The sequence below is a fragment of the Lolium perenne genome, chromosome 1, assembly GCF_019359855.2.
Source record: "Lolium perenne isolate Kyuss_39 chromosome 1, Kyuss_2.0, whole genome shotgun sequence".
In the NCBI taxonomy this organism is placed as follows: domain Eukaryota; kingdom Viridiplantae; phylum Streptophyta; class Magnoliopsida; order Poales; family Poaceae; genus Lolium; species Lolium perenne.
This window is the reverse complement of record NC_067244.2, coordinates 132,284,359-132,300,808: the sequence shown is the minus strand read 5'-3', so window position 1 is coordinate 132,300,808 and position 16,450 is coordinate 132,284,359. Positions and strand designations below refer to the sequence as shown.

Here is a 16,450-nt window from a genome sequence, read left to right as displayed (position 1 = left end):
TTTTGAATTACCTATTAATGATCAGTTGTTGTTAGTTGCTTTCTTGTGGAGTTATTGGAATGAAAGTAACCGTGGGAATCATGGTGAGCAAAGGCAGTCAATTGAACAGTTTCAGTTCACCGTCCGTCGGCATGTCAATGAATGGAACCAATATCTAAAGAAGAGAAAAAACCAACTATACAAACTGAAAAGAAATGGGTTGGCCCGCTTATAGACTTTTTCAAGATAAATGTAGACGTTGCATTTCGGGAAGCTACTGATTCTGGTGGATGGGGAGCAATTTACCGTGATGTTTATTCAGATATTTGTTTTGCCGGTGCTGGTCCTCTTGGGGATATGTCTAATGTGTTACATGATGAGGCTACAACACTCTCAAATGTAATTCAACTTGCAGAACAGTTGGGAGTAGGAAGGGCTATATTTCAAACTGACTACAGCAACCTTCAACGAGCCATGACGTCACATTGAAAAGACGTGGAACCCTCATTTGTGGTTTTGGTAATTTATGACAAATCCTATGGACTAATGGTTGCATTGAGGTTCTCTTATTGGTTTTGTCCGTATGCAATGTGTAACACCCCAGGTTTCCAGACAGTTGCGGGGTAAATTTAGAAAAGGGATGTGCATTTCATCGCAAAAACTGGGAAAAATTCGCGCTTATTTGCATAAAAACCTAAGGGGGTCAAGTTTCTCTCTCGACACCATTTAGGGTTTAGGGTTTCAAGAGTGCGATAAACTTGGACATGACCTCTTTTGAATTAGGGTTTTGAAAAAGGGGAATCAATTGAATTGATACTCACATTTGAATATTTGAAAGTGAAATGAGTTTGAAGTGGTATTCAAACTAAAACAATGCAAATTGAATAAGGTAATTAAAACAATATTGTAATAGCAATATAATTCAAATAATAAAACGATATAAATAAGTCACAAATAGCTCAATAGAGAAACTTGAGCTTTATTGATCATCACACAAGATTCATTTTCTTTACAATATTCAATTATGTTACAACAAATTGATTTAGAAATGAATAAGGAAAATAAAAAGGAAAATTATAACAATACAAGATGAAACTATTCTAAACCTAGCTACTGTCTTGATCATCTTGCTTCATTTGATCTTCTTAAACCCCTCCAAGAACACAAACACGAAACACAAGAAGTTACCAAGTGGCAATGCCACTTGGGTGTCAAGAAAAACTTCACAAGGAAGATAACCACAAGATCATACGAGATGATCCACTCATGGAACAAGTTCCAAATGCAACACACACACACAGCTCACAGGGCATACTGCATGCCTCACACATCACACACACACAGAGTGGCTAGTCACCAGATGAAAACCATCTTGGTGTTGACCATAGGAAGAACTGGCCAATGTTATAAATAGCAAAGTCCCATCGAATCAAACCATCCATCGACACACACACAGCCACAAGCCATCAAGAAGAACAAGATATGTTCAAATTGTTCATCCTCAAGAACACCAACCCTAGAACCAGAGAGATGGGAAACTAGAGCCATTGCAAGCAACATCAGCTAGGAGGAGAAGGACAACATCCACCAGAAGACCAACAACAGCAACTGAAGAAATCCTTGATGGCGTGTACTCGACGTATGCGGACACGCTGTTGGGGAACCCCAAGAGGAAGGTGTGATGAGCACAACAACAAGTTTTCCCTCAGTACGAAACCAAGGTTTAATTAACCAGTAGGAGAAAGGCGTGACTTTTGAAGGTGTTGCTGGCTAACTAGTGGCAGGGCGCACTACCGGCGTCAGCAATGATGACCCACAAGTATAGGGGATCGCAACAGTCTTCGAGGGAAGTAAAACCCAATTTATTGATTCGACACAAGGGGAGCCAAAGAATATTTGTAAGCCTTAACAGCGGAGTTGTCAATTCAGCTGCACCTAGAAACAGACTTGCTCGCAATAGTTTATCAGTAGCAACAGTTTTGTAGCAGTAGCAGTAGTGAAATATAAGCAGCAGTGTAACAAAGACAACAGTAGTGATTATAGTAAACAGCAGGATTAAAATACTGTAGGCATAGGGATAGATGAACGGGCGATGCATGGATAAGAGAACTCATGTAACAATCAAGGCAAGGCATTTGCAGATAGTAATAAAACAGTATCCAAGTACTAAACAACCATAGGCATGTGTTCCGTATATAGTCGTACGTGCTCGCAATGAGAAACTTGCACAACATCTTTTGTCCTACCAGCCGGTGGCAGCCGGGCCTCTAGGGAAACTACTGGTAATTAAGGTACTCCTTTTAATAGAGTACCGGAGCAAAGCATTAACACTCCGTGAACACATGTGATCCTCATATCACAGCCTTCCCCTCCGGTTGTCCCAATTTCTGTCACTTTGGGGCCTCGGGTTCCGGACAGCAATATGTGTATACAACTTGCAGGTAAGATCATAAAACAATGAATATCATCATGAATCAATAACATGTTCAGATCTGAAATCATGGCACTCGGGCCCTAGTGACAAGCATTAAGCATACCAAGTTGCAACAATATCATAAAAGTACCAACAACGGATACTAGGCACTATGCCCTAACAATCTTATGACTATTACATGATCAATCTCATCCAAACCCTACCATCCCCTTCAGCCTACAGAGGGGCATTACTCACACATGGATGGGGGAAGCATGGATGGTCGATGGAGAGGCGTCGGTGGTGATGATGGTGATGATCTCCTCCAATTCCCCGTCCCGGCAGGGTGCCAGAACGGAGTTTCTGGTCCCGAGACGGAGTTTCGCGATGGCGGCGGAGTTCTGGATGTCTTCTGGAAATATGGTCGAACCCCCGTGCGTTTTTAGGTCGAAAGCCTTAAGTAGTCCAGAGAGGAGCGTCGGGGGGCGCCCGAGGCGGCCTCACCATAAGGCGGCGCGCCCCCCTCCTTGGCCGCGCCGGCCTATGGTGTGGAGGCCGTGGGCCTCCCCCTGGCCTACCCTTCTGGCTCCGTTTGTCTTCTATAAAAATAGGCCCTTCGCAATTATTTCCGGGGATTTTCCTGAAAGTTGATTTTCTGCACAAAAATAAGACACCAGGGCAATTCTGCTGAAAACAGCGTTAGTCTGTGTTAGTTGTATCAAAAATACACAAATTAGAGGCAAAACAATGGCAAAAGTGTTCGGGAAAGTAGATACGTTTTGGACGTATCAACCCCCCCAAGCTTAGTTTATTGCTTGTCCTCAAGCAATTCAGCTAACAACTGAGTGCGATAAAAGAACTTTCACGAACGCATTTGCCCATATGATGTAAATATTCTCATGATATGGACGAGTACTTAGGTAATTCATAATAAGATAAATGCAAATAAAGTCATCTAATAGTTATGTCAATCATGAAAAAGATACCAACAAACTAATAATAAGCATCATGAAACACTTCTATAAGCAGGATTGCAATGCTCATAAAAAGATATGATAAAGTGGTATCTCGCTTGCCCGTATTTGTACAGCAAAACATAAATGCCCAGGCACCTCTGAATTTCATGGAAAGACTGGAAGTAAAGAGTATCAAAGATAAAAGCATCAAAAGTTATACTACAGTTAACCATATTCTGGGACAAGCATATTATACTAAGAATGACAACTATGCTCTCAAGAAGGTGCTCAAAGAAAGGATGGTGACTCAACATAAAAGTAGAAGATTGACCCTTCGCAGAGGGAAGCAGGGATTAACATGTGCTAGAGCTTTTCATTTTCTAAAGACAGAAGTGAAATTGTTTTGAGAGGTGTTTGTTGTTGTCAACGAATGGTAGTGGGCACTCTAACTACCTCGTCAACCAGACTTTCAAGAGCGGCTCCCATGAAGGACGTTATCTCTACCAGCAAGGTAGATCATCCCACTTCTCTTTTGTTTACACATGTATTTTAGTTCCATTATGGATGACACTCCCCCCAACCTTTGCTTACACAAGCCATGGCTAACCGAATCCTCGGGTGCCTTCCAACATTCTCATACCATGGAGGAGTGTCTATTTGCAAATTAAGTTGCTTACTGATAAATCAGGGCAAAACATGTGAAGAGAATTATTAATGAAAGTTGTAATTAATTGGGGTTGGGCACCCCGTTGCCAGCTCTTTTTGCAAAATTATTGGATAAGCGGATGTGCCACTAGTCCATTGGTGAAAGTCTGTCAGGACTAAATGACAAGGTTGAAAGATAAAATTCCACATACTTCCTCATGAGCTATGAAACATTGACACAAATTGAGAAGTACTTTGAAGGTTTTAAAGGTAGCACATGAAAATTTACTTGGAATGGTTTGAAATGCCATGCATAGGTATTTACGGTGGACACTTTGGAATAACTTGGTTTTCAGGGGTTTGGAAGCACGAGCAGCATTCCCGCTCAGTACAAGTGAAGGCTAGCAATAGACTGGGAAGCGACAATCAAGAGAGCAATAACTGTCATAATCATGCTTGCGACAGAATAAAATTAACGGAGGCATAAAAGTGATACAAGAACTCTGAAGCAAAGTAAATCATCGAGGCTTAATTGACTTTTTGTTTAGTCATATGCATGCGTGAGCATGTGCCAAGTCAATTCAAACGAGTTATTCAGAGGAGGATACCACAATATCATACCTATCTATGAATAAAACAATGCAAGCAAATATTCATGACATGCTACTCATATTAATAAATTGGAGCTAAACATGAGAGATCATGAACTACTAGACTTTCATTAAATGACATATACCTCACATGAACCAACTAAGCATGCTCACATGGATGAGTATACGTACAAAAATGAAAACAAATAGAGTTCATACCAGCCTCTCACCATAGTCAAGTTGTCGTAGATCGTCATTATTGCCTTTCACTTGTGTAGCTTGAATAATATGGAATGAAAACCAAGCTCCAACCACCGGAGACCGCTGAACTCCATAGTGAACTTTACAAAACCAAAGAAGAACAACAAATATTTTTGGTGTTTTCGAATTGGAAATAAGAACAAAAAGAAACAAGCAAACAAGAGAAAATCTTTTTGGATTTTCTCATAGCAAACCAACGATAGTAAATAAAGCAAAATAGGAACAAGAAACCAAATAAAGAAATGATAAAGAGAAACAACAAAAATATTTTTGGTCTTTTTGTGTTTTAGAAAAGAACAAAGCAAAAATAAGAGAATGAAAACTAAAAGAATCACAGAAAAGCAAAGTGACAGAAATCTGCCAAAACTTGACAGCAGTACAGTAATCAATTTTTTCGAAAATCTTCTGCTGTTCAACTCGAAAAGTGCTCAACTAATGAAAGTTAGATAATAACCTGGGGAACATGCACAAAAATTTGCAGCTCAAAATAACGTTCTTGCTACGCACAGGAATTTTTTTAGTATCAGTCCAGAATCTGTTTTTAGACAGCACTTCCCCAAATATCATCTTCCTCATATTAGAGGCAACCATAAGAAGCGAAACAAGTATATACACATATCCGGCAATTGTAATATGCAACGAATGAGTGATACCGGCATACCTCCCCCCAAGCTTAAGCTTTTGGCCTAAATGGAGGTTAACCCCAGCGAGGGTTAGGGTTCCACGCTGGTGGATCATACATGGCGTGGTCGTAATAAGACCCCTGTGCCGAAGAAAAGGATGAAGGCTCCACATGCCCAAAATGCTGATGTGAAGAACTTGCTGCGTCGGATGACAAGTCGAGGGAATCCTCGGCCTCCTCCATGCCATTCCCTGCGTGATGGCCGCAACTCTCTATGTTTGCATCAAGTTCATCTTTTGTGACCGACCAACCGTTCCTGGAATCAAGGTTAAACAAAGCAGGTGCAGGCAATCCAACTAGCCTTTCGGATTTAATTACTCTCCACTTTTTCTTGAAAAAGGTTATCTTATAGGAAAGGTTATTATAGTTAGACTGATTAGAAACAAAGTCATGTTTTATCATGGAAACAATATCAAGTTTCTCTACAGAGAGCTGAACATCAAGAGGGTGAGGTTCTACACCATGCATAGCTAGCAAACGAGAAGCAATGAGACCTCCACAAATTCCTCCTTTATCACGGTTAGTAGCAAGTCTAAATGCTATCAAAGCACCCAAATTATAAGTTCTATCATGTTGCAATGCAGTAGCTAAGAAAACCAAGTCATGGATAGATAACTTACTTGCATTCTTTCTAGCCAGAACGCACTTGGTGATAAAGTAAGCAAAGCAGTGAATAGATGGGAGTTGAATACTACGAATTTTACCACTCTCATCCGAGAAACTTGTCCCTTGACAAATCATCTTGTAAAGTTTCAAAAGTTCCGATGGCAGCCCCCTAATCTTCTCACGCGATCCCCACTGTGGCACTTTAATAGCTGCACAAAAATCATCAAAGGGCAAGTTGACAGTTTTATTGTAGATTTTATATTGAACCATGGGGTTAGGTTGGGACCGATGGAATTCAAAATCATGCACCACTGACATGGTTAGTTTTGCATATTGGTAAGGTTCACCAACAACAAAATCTTCTAACCCTGCATTGGAAATTAGATTTTTAACATTCTGAAAAATTCCTGCACTTCTCATGAAATCGGTGCAGGGGTAGTAGGAGGGAAATATCCCCTCTTCACGGTGGACTCTCATAACTTCATGCACCTCCAATTCATGTTGATTGAGTTGGTGTATATTCCACTCCATTTTCTGAAATTTTAACAATCATTATAAAAGTTGATTTTGAGACATATAAATGAGGAAAACTACCATAGGAACTTGATAGAGTACTAAACATGCATCAAAACTAATTTTTACAACTTGAATCAAGCATGCAAACTCACTTAACATGTCACCTACAGCAGCAAAATACTCAAGATATACTCAACTATACAAAATTCTATTTGGATAATCGGAGGAGTCACATACCGGAGAGCAAATGTGCCAAATTTCAGACCGAAATCTGGGCTGAGCAAGGAGATCGAAAAATTCTGAGCTCTCGGGCGAAAACGCGAGTGAGAACGAACTGGTACGAGTTTTTTCGGGAGAGAGAGTGGAATGAGTGGAAGGGATGACTAAGTGGGGCCAGGTGGGGCCCTCACCACAGGGTGGCGTGCCCCCCTCCTTGGCCGCGCCGGCACATGGGGGCCAGCCCTGGGGTGCCCCACTGGTCAGCCCCAGTCACTCCCAGGTTGCATTTCGAAAAATAGGACCAACGGTATAATTTTTGAAATTTTTGAAAACTTCGAAAAATGCACATTTATGGGTGTTAAAATAACTATTTCAGGACAGAAAAAGATTTTCAAACTTCTAAACAACTAAAGCATCTTGCAAAACAAGTAGTACTACAGCAAGTAAAACAAGTGGAGAAAGGAAGAAATGTTGTTTAGCTCTTCCATGCATTTAAAATATACTTGTTAACAAGGTTGATCAAGTCTTGCTACCAAATAGATTTTACATGACATAAGAAGAAATAAACCTCAAATCAATCATGTTACCTTATATTGTATTGATACGGATCCAATCACAATAGTTTGATATTCTTCTTTAGGCTCATATATAGGACAATCAATAACTCCCACTTTGATAGTTCTTGAATTAGAAATTGTATTAACTCCATATACTTTATCAATCCTCTTGGGAAAATAAACAGTATGTTCCTTGTCATCAACATTAAACGTGACTTTTCCTTTATTGCAATCAATAACAGCCCCCACAGTGTTAAGAAAAGGTCTTCCAAGAATAATAGACATATTATCATCTTCGGGCATTTCCAACACAACAAAATCAGTTAATATTAAGCAATTTTGAGTAACTTGAACAGGAACATCCTCACATACACCAACATGAACAGAAGTAGATTTATCAGCCATTTGCAAAGATATATCGGTTGGTATCAACTTATCTAAATCAAGTCTCTTGTAAAGGGAAAAAGGCATCACACTAACTCCTGCTCCCAAATCACATAGAGCCGTTCTAACATAATTATTCTTGATGGAACAAGGGATAGTCGGTATACCTGGGTCTCCCAGCTTCTTTGGAACCTTGCCATTGAAAGAGTAATTAGCAAGCATAGTGGAAATCTCCTCATTAGGAATTTTCCTTTTGTTAGAGACAATATCTTTCATATACTTTGAATAAGGAGGCAATTTAATAGCATCAATCAAAGGGATTTGCAAAAACAAAGGTTTCATCCAATCACAAAATTTATTATAGTGTTCTTCCTCCTTTGATTTTAGTTTCTTAGCAGGAAAAGGCATTTGCTTTTGAACCCAAGGTTCTCTTTCATTACCATGTTTCTTAGCAATAAAATCTTCTTTAGTGTACTTTTTATTTTTAGCATGCTTTTCAGGTTCATCTTCAATCTCATCTTTATCAGAAACATCATTCTTATCATTATCTTTATCATGTTCATTACCACTTTCAGTTTCAGCATCAGAAATAGAAATACTATTAGGATCATTAACAGGTTCAGAAGATTCTACAACAGTTTTATGTTTCTTCTTCTTTTTCTTAGAAGGACCACTAATTTCTTTAGTTCGTTGAGAATCTTGTTCAACTCTTTTGGGATGCCGCTCAGGATATAGAGGATCCTGAGTAGAAACACCACCTCTAGTTGTTACTTCATAAGCATGTTTTTCTTTATGAGTATTTTTTAGCAAGTCATTTTGCACTTTAGTAAGTTGATCAATTTGAGTTTGAACCATATGAAAATGTTTAACAAGCATCTTAACATCATTGGAGGTTCTCTCCACAATATCATGCAATTTACTAATAGCTTGAGAGTTTTCCATTAGATGATTCTCTACTCTCATATTAAAGTTATTTTGCTTAACAACATAATTATCAAATTCATCTAAACATTGATCAGGAGGTTTTGAATAAGGAATGTCTCCTCTATCAAAGCGTTGAAGAGAATGTACCTCAATCGTGGACGAAGGGGGGATTATCTTACATAAATCTTCTATAGGAGGTAAATTCTTCACATCTTCAGATTTAATACCTTTCTCTATAAGAGATTTCTTGGCTTCCCTCATATCTTCATCATTTAATTTAATCATACCCCTCTTCTTCAATATTGGTGTTGGGGTTGGTTCAGGTGTAGTCCAATCATCATGATTTCAGCTTATCCTAGCCATTAATTCTTCAGCTTCCTCTGGAGTTCTTTTCCTGAAAACACAACCAGCACAACTATCCAGGTATGCCCTAGACTCAATGGTTAGTCCACTATAAAATATATCAAGTAAGTCATGCTTTTCCAAATCATGTCCAGACCGAGCTCTAATAAGAGAGCAAAACCTTGCCCAAACTTCAGGCAATTTCTCTCCATCTTCCTGGTCAAAACTATAAATTTTCCGCAAGGCAATATGTTGAGCACTAGCAGGAAGTATTTCCGAAAGAAAACATCAAGCAAACCTTTTGGACTATCAATAGAATCAGGAGGCAAACTATTATACCAAATTTTAGCATCATCCTTTAATGAGAAAGGAAAAAATTTTGCAACAAAATAAGTACGCATCTTAATATCATCAGAAAACAAGCTACTCAAAGTAGAAAGCTCATTCATGTGCTCTACAGCACTTTCTTTTTCAGTACCACAAAAAGGTGTTTTCTCAACAATAGATATATGAGAAAAATCAAGAGAAAAATCATAATCCTTGTCCTTAATGTTTATAGGAGATGTGGCAAATTTAGGATCAGGAGACAGTTTATATCTAACAGCACGTTGTGCAAGAAGCTTTTTAATGTTACTTACATCAGTAGTAGCATTACATTTATCAATAAAATCATCATCAAGTTCCACATAATCTTCATCAAGATCATCACTAGAGTGTTCAACAGACTCAGGTGAATTAACATGTGTAACAGTATTTTCATTAGGAATTTCAGTATTTTCAATTTGTCTAAACCTAGCAATTGTAGCATCTAGAAAAGGACCTAATGAACCATTATCATCAAGCACAGTAGAAGCATCATCAAAATTATCAGAGGAATTTCCAGTTTCAGCAGAAGTACCAACACGTGAAGCTTGTGGTGGTGAAACAAGTTGACTTATCACAGATGGTGAATCAAGAGCAGCAGAGGTATTCAGAGTTGTACCTTTTCTTGTAGTGGATGGTAATATGGCGACTTTAGTATCGCGAGGTTTACCCATGATGGAGGATTTGCAGCGAACAATATCAATTCAGGTGAACTTGCAAATAAAGCTATGCTCCCCGGCAACGGCGCCAGAAAATAGTCTTGATGACTCACAAGTATAGGGGATCGCAACAGTCTTCGAGGGAAGTAAAACCCAATTTATTGATTCGACACAAGGGGAGCAAAAGAATATTTGTAAGCCTTAACAGCGGAGTTGTCAATTCAGCTGCACCTGGAAACATACTTGCTCGCAATAGTTTATCAGTAGCAACAGTTTTATAGCAGTAGCAGTAGTGGTATATAAGCAGCAGTGTAACAAAGACAGCAGTAGTGATTATAGTAAACAGCAGGATTAAAATATTGTAGGCATAGGGATGGATGAACGGGCGCTGCATGGATAAGAGAACTCATGTAACAATCAAGGCAGGGCATTTGCAGATAGTAAAAAAACAGTATCCAAGTACTAAGAAAACCATAGGCATGTGTTCCTTATATATTCGTACGTGCTCGCAATGAGAAACTTGCACAACAACTTTTGTCCTACCAGCCAGTGGCAGCCGGGCCTCTAGGGAAACTACTGGTAATTAAGGTACTCCTTTTAATAGAGTACCGGAGCAAAGCATTAACACTCTGTGAACACATGTGATCCTCATATCACAGCCTTCCCCTCCGGTTGTCCCAATTTCTGTCACTTTGGGGCCTCGGGTTCCGGACAGCAATATGTGTATACAACTTGCAGGTAAGATCATAAAACAATGAATATCATCATGAATCAATAACATGTTCAGATCTGAAATCATGGCACTCGGGCCCTAGTGACAAGCATTAAGCATAACAAGTTGCAACAATATCATAAAAGTACCAACAACGGATACTAGGCACTATGCCCTAACAATCTTATGACTATTACATGATCAATCTCATCCAATCCCTACCATCCCCTTCAGCCTACAGCGGGGGAATTACTCACACATGGATGGGGGAAGCATGGATGGTCGATGGAGAGGCATCGGTGGTGATGATGGTGATGATCTCCTCCAATTCCCTGTCCCGGCAGGGTGCCAGAACGGAGTTTCTGGTCCCGAGACGGAGTTTCGCGATGGCGGTGGAGTTCTGGATGTCTTCTGGAAATATGGTCGAACCCCCGTGTGTTTTTAGGTCGAAAGCCTTAAGTAGTCCAGAGAGGAGCGTCGGGGGGCGCCCGAGGCGGCCTCACCATAAGGCGGCGCGCCCCCCTCCTTGGCCGCGCCGGCCTATGGTGTGGAGGCAGTGGGCCTCCCCCTGGCCTGCCCTTCTGGCTCCGTTTGTCTTCTATAAAAATAGGCCCTTCGCAATTATTTCCGAGGATTTTCCTGAAAGTTGATTTTCTGCACAAAAATAAGACACCAGGGCAATTCTGCTGAAAACAGCGTTAGTCCGTGTTAGTTGTATCCAAAATACACAAATTAGAGGCAAAACAATAGCAAAAGTGTTCGGGAAAGTAGATACGTTTTGGACGTATCAGCAACAACGTGGAACCTGCACACAACACACCAAAGTACTTTTCCCCAACTTACAGTGCGGTTGTCAATCTCACCGGTTTGCTGAACACAAAGGATTACACGTATCGAATGGAAGGAGATGTTTGCAGAAAGTAAACAGAACATGATTGCAGTTGAATTTATCAGTAAAGGAAATAGGACCGGGATCCACATTTCACTAGAGGTGTCTATCCATAAAGAAATAGCATGTTGGGTGAACAAATTACAGCTGGGCAATTGACAGAATATCGATCATACATGACAAGATGATTACTATGATAATTTGGTATTGGGCATTGCAACATAATACATAGACCGTAATCCAACTGCGTATATGAATAATAATCCACCTTCAGGTTAGCGTCTGCACCCCTTCCAGTATAAAGTTGCAAGCAACAGACTGTCGCATTAAGCAATGTGTGTAAAGTAAACAATAGAGTTACCGTTGGATAAAACATTGTTGGGTTATCCCTAGTAGCAACAGCACATCTACAACCTTAGAAGTTATAAAGTCACTCTCCCAGGAAACTAGAGGCATGAACCTACTATCGAGCATAAATACCCCCTCTTGGAGTCACAAGTATCCACTTGTTCAGAGTTTCTACTAGCAACGGAGAGCATGCAAGATCACAAATAACATATGACATGAATATATAATCAATCTTAACATAGTATTAAACATTCATCGGACCCCAGCAAACCAAACATAGAGGATTACATACAGATGATCTTGATCATGTAGGGAAGCTCACAAGATCGATACATGAAGCACATGGTGGAGAAGACAACCATCTAGCTACTGCTATGGACCCGTAGTCCAGGGATGAACTACTCACGCATCACTTTGGCGGCGGGCATGTCGATGTAGATACCTCCGGCGATGATTTCCCCCTTCGGCAGGGTGCCAGGAAGAGATTCAGAACCCCCCGAGATGGGTTCAGCGATGGCGGCGCGACGGAACTTTTCGTGGATTTTGGCTCAGGTATCCAAGGTTTTCCCGAGAAGATGTATAAATAGGCGGAGGATTGAGGTCGGTTGGGCGCCTATGGGCCCCACACCATGCCTTGGTGCGGGCCAGGCCTAGGCTGCGCCAAGGGCAGGTGTGGGCACCCTGGTGTGCCTCTTCGTCCCGCCTCCAGACTTTGTCTTCGTTTCGATAAAATATTGACTTCGTCTTTTGTTTTGTACATACCTAAAAAAGATTCTAAAGAAGTTTAGAATGGATGAGAGCAAGAAAGGGTCTTGCCCATGTTGCTAGGTAAGGTCTTGAGTAAAACTCAAGGTCCGGCTACGGCAGAAGAAAGAGAGAGGATGAACAAGATCCCCTATGCCTCGGAAGTAGGCTCTATCATGTATGCCATGATGTGTACTAGACCAGATATCGCACATGCTGTTAGTTTGACCAGCAGATATCAGAGTGATCCAGGAATGGAACACTGGAGAACGGTCAAGAATATCCTGAAGTACTTGAAAAGGACTAAGGATATGTTTCTTTGTTACGAAGGTGACCAAGAGCTCGTTGTAACCAGTTACATCGATGCTAGTTGGAACACTGATCCAGATGACTCTAAGTCTCAATCTGGGTACACTACAAGAAAAGTTCTGATAGACAACGTCTCAAAATCGTCCGCTAAGGGGTATTTTTCGTCGCCTATGGGCCTAACCCGACGATATGGGTTCTGTTGTCGAAACTGCGTCAGGCAAAGTCCTACGACGATTTTTTCGGTCCGTCGCGCTTGGGCGCCCTTCCGCCACGGAAAATCGGACCGTTGCCCAAGTGTTTCCGGGAGCCCGTTGACTGCTGACGTCATGCAAACTGACACGTGGCAGACGCCGTAAACTGGCAGTTAACGGCGTTAACCGGCTGAAACCCCGTGGTAGATGGTAGGCCCACAAGAGGCCTGCCACGTCTTAAGCGGGCCAGCCCATTAAGTTTGCGGGCCGGGCCAGCTGACTTAGTTTGATCGGTCAACTATATAGCTGGGCTGGTCCATTAGTTACGTGGGCCGGGCCTAACCTCTATGGTTGACTGGTCAAAACTTTAATGGGCCGGCCCAGTAAGCATGTGGGTCGGGCCGAATGCACTCGTTTGACCGGTCAACAGGCAAAAGGGCCGGCCCACAAGACATGTGGGACCCACTTTCCTGTTATCGGGCCATTTACCTAGTGGGGTCCACCTGGGCCGGCCAAAGAAGTTATTGGGCCGGCCCAATTAGCATGTGGGTCCCACTTTCCTACTATCGGGCCGGCCCATTTAGTACGTGGGGTCCACAATAGATCAAATGGGCTGGCCCAACAAGAAAGTGGGCCGGGCCAAAAACACAGGTGGGTCCCACTTTCCTGTTAAAGGGCCGGCCCATTTAGTATGTGGGGTCCACCATATAGCAAGTGGGCCGGCCCAACAAGATAGTGGGCCGGGCCAAAAACACAGGTGGGTCCCAATTTCCAGTTAAAGGGCCGACCCATTTAGTATGTGGGGTCCACCATATAGCAATTGGGCTGGCCCAACAAGATAGTGGGCCGGGCCAAAAACACAGGTGGGTCCCACTTTCCTGTTAAAGGGCCGGCCCATTTAGTATGTGGGGTCCACCATATAGCAAGTGGGTCGGCCTAGCAAGATAGTGGGCCCGCCCAAAAACACAGGTGGGTCCCACTTTCCTATTGAAGGGCCGGCCCATTTAGTATGTGGGGTCCACCATATAGCAAGTGGGCTGGCCCAACAAGATAGTGGGCCGGCCCAATAAGCTGGTGGGGCCCACTTCCCTGTTAACGGGCCGGCCCAATAAGTAGGTGGGCCGACCCAAAATGAAAGTGGGTCCCACACTACTGTAAGTGGGCCGGCCCAATCAGTTGTAGGGCCCTGGTTGTTTGACTAGTCAACTTGCATTAAATTTCATGAGCCTAAAATCTGGTATCAATGATACACACAATTACATACACAAATAAAATAACTAGGAAAATTACAAGGCAATTAATGTGCCCGAATAAAAAAAATTACATAGAATCATTGAGGACTTCTATTAGCATCATCAATAACACGTTGACATTTGGAAATCGCCTTGATTGAATCTTGTGTACTCTTGGTCAACATATCAGCTACAGATCTTAAAGCAGCAATACCATGTCTTTTATAAAGTACAGTCTTGAGATTTTTACTGTTTGATGAAAGGAATGGTCTAGGTTGACGGCTATGAGAGGATGCATCAGAAGAAAGATCAGAACTTTTTGTGGGCCTCTCTTCTGATGAAGATTGCTTCATCACAACTGCATTCTGATAATAATGCAAAAAGAGTTAAACGATGAACTATGCAAACATGTATTAAGCATTGTCGATATGAGATAGTCACAAGTACTAAGCACAGACTTACATTATATCGTTGCATAGGCTCACCCCGGAACCTTTTTTGCGCTCTATCTTCTACTAAGGACTTCTTCATTACACCTGCATTCTAGTAATATTGCAACATAGTTACAACAGTGAACTATTCAAACATTTATTATGCAATGTAGATATAAGATAATAACAAGTTCCATAAATAAGACAATGTATGGAACTTGTACTAAGCACAGACTTACATCATAATGTTGCACAGGGTCGCTTTGGCGACTATCTTCTAATGATGACTGCTTCATTAAAACTGCATTCTGGTAATATTGCAAACATAGTTACAACAATTAACTATTCAAACATGTATTACACAATGTAGAGATCAGATAACAGCATGTAGCAGAAATAAGCACAAGATAAGATAAGATGCATGTACTAAGCACATACCGCTCGTCGCAGTCCTTCTCTTGCGTGCACTAGTTGTGGTCGACATGCCTGTCATTTTAGGTTCAACCATCAAGTGAAATGCTAATCCTCCTGCTCCATTGTCCTTAATCTGTGTTTAGATATCACATTTAAGACCAAGTCAGCTGGTTTCAAATAACAAAAAACTTGAGCTGCCAAATTGAATAAGCCAATATTTACCAGATATCAGATTAAAACCAACTAGATGTTGCTTTTCATGAGATACGAATTTCAGACATTCAGATTTAGAGTAGGGTAATGCCAAGGTTTTCCACATAAAGTAAACTGGCATTAAGAATGACCAAATGTAAGGTCAAATCACCTTCGCAGTTGCTCCAAGACAAGCATATCAAATAGGCAGAAACATAGTAAAGCATGAATGGCATTGCTATGGCAGGGTTCCAAGTGTTAATCTCTTGCATAAGGAACAATGCATATAGGTTATAGATAATAACGGAATTAAACTGCCAAAATTACCAACCAAGAACTCAGATTCCAACCTTCCCTAGCGTCCCCGCTGTTAATGTTGGATATTCTAATAAGTGGTTCGCATGATCAATCCCTAGGAAAAATAACATTGACAGGTTAGTCTACGATAATACAAAGACCAGACATGCACGCAGCAATAACTATACAAGCTGTGCGACAGGAGCATTCATGGAAAAAAATAGCTATAAGCTAAAGACGAGGTATAAGAGCAAGCAGATTGGAAATGCACATAGCATGATTATAAAAGCAGTGTGAGAATAGCAGGCACGAGAAAACAGCTAGCGGCTAGCGGTGAGCTAATGACGTGGTATAAGAACAACCAGATTGGAAATGCCCATAACATGACTATAAAAGGAATAGCATGCAGTACAAAAATAGTTGGCAGCAAATGAATGGGTATAAGGCTATAAGTATGTGGATGCACACAGGTGTCAGTAGAATGAACAGGATGGTAGCGACCGGATAATGCTTTTGTACTGTACAATATTTAAACGAACTTCATGCGAAGTAACACATCAAGAAAGTTAATGGCATATGAGATCTGCAAATAACT

The 16,450-nt window shown here is 41.2% G+C and overlaps 1 long non-coding RNA gene across 1 annotated transcript; it reads right to left on the bottom strand.

Moving 5' to 3' along the window:
• Nucleotides 1-14,772: 14,772 nt before the first annotated feature.
• On the bottom strand, nucleotides 14,773-15,274 carry LOC127333481 (uncharacterized). The gene is made up of 3 exons (XR_011746128.1): nucleotides 15,192-15,274; nucleotides 14,984-15,064; nucleotides 14,773-14,886 (listed from the first exon to the last, which is right to left on the bottom strand). It is a non-coding gene; the product is annotated as an uncharacterized lncRNA (long non-coding RNA).
• Between the last annotated feature and the right edge of the window lie 1,176 nt (nucleotides 15,275-16,450).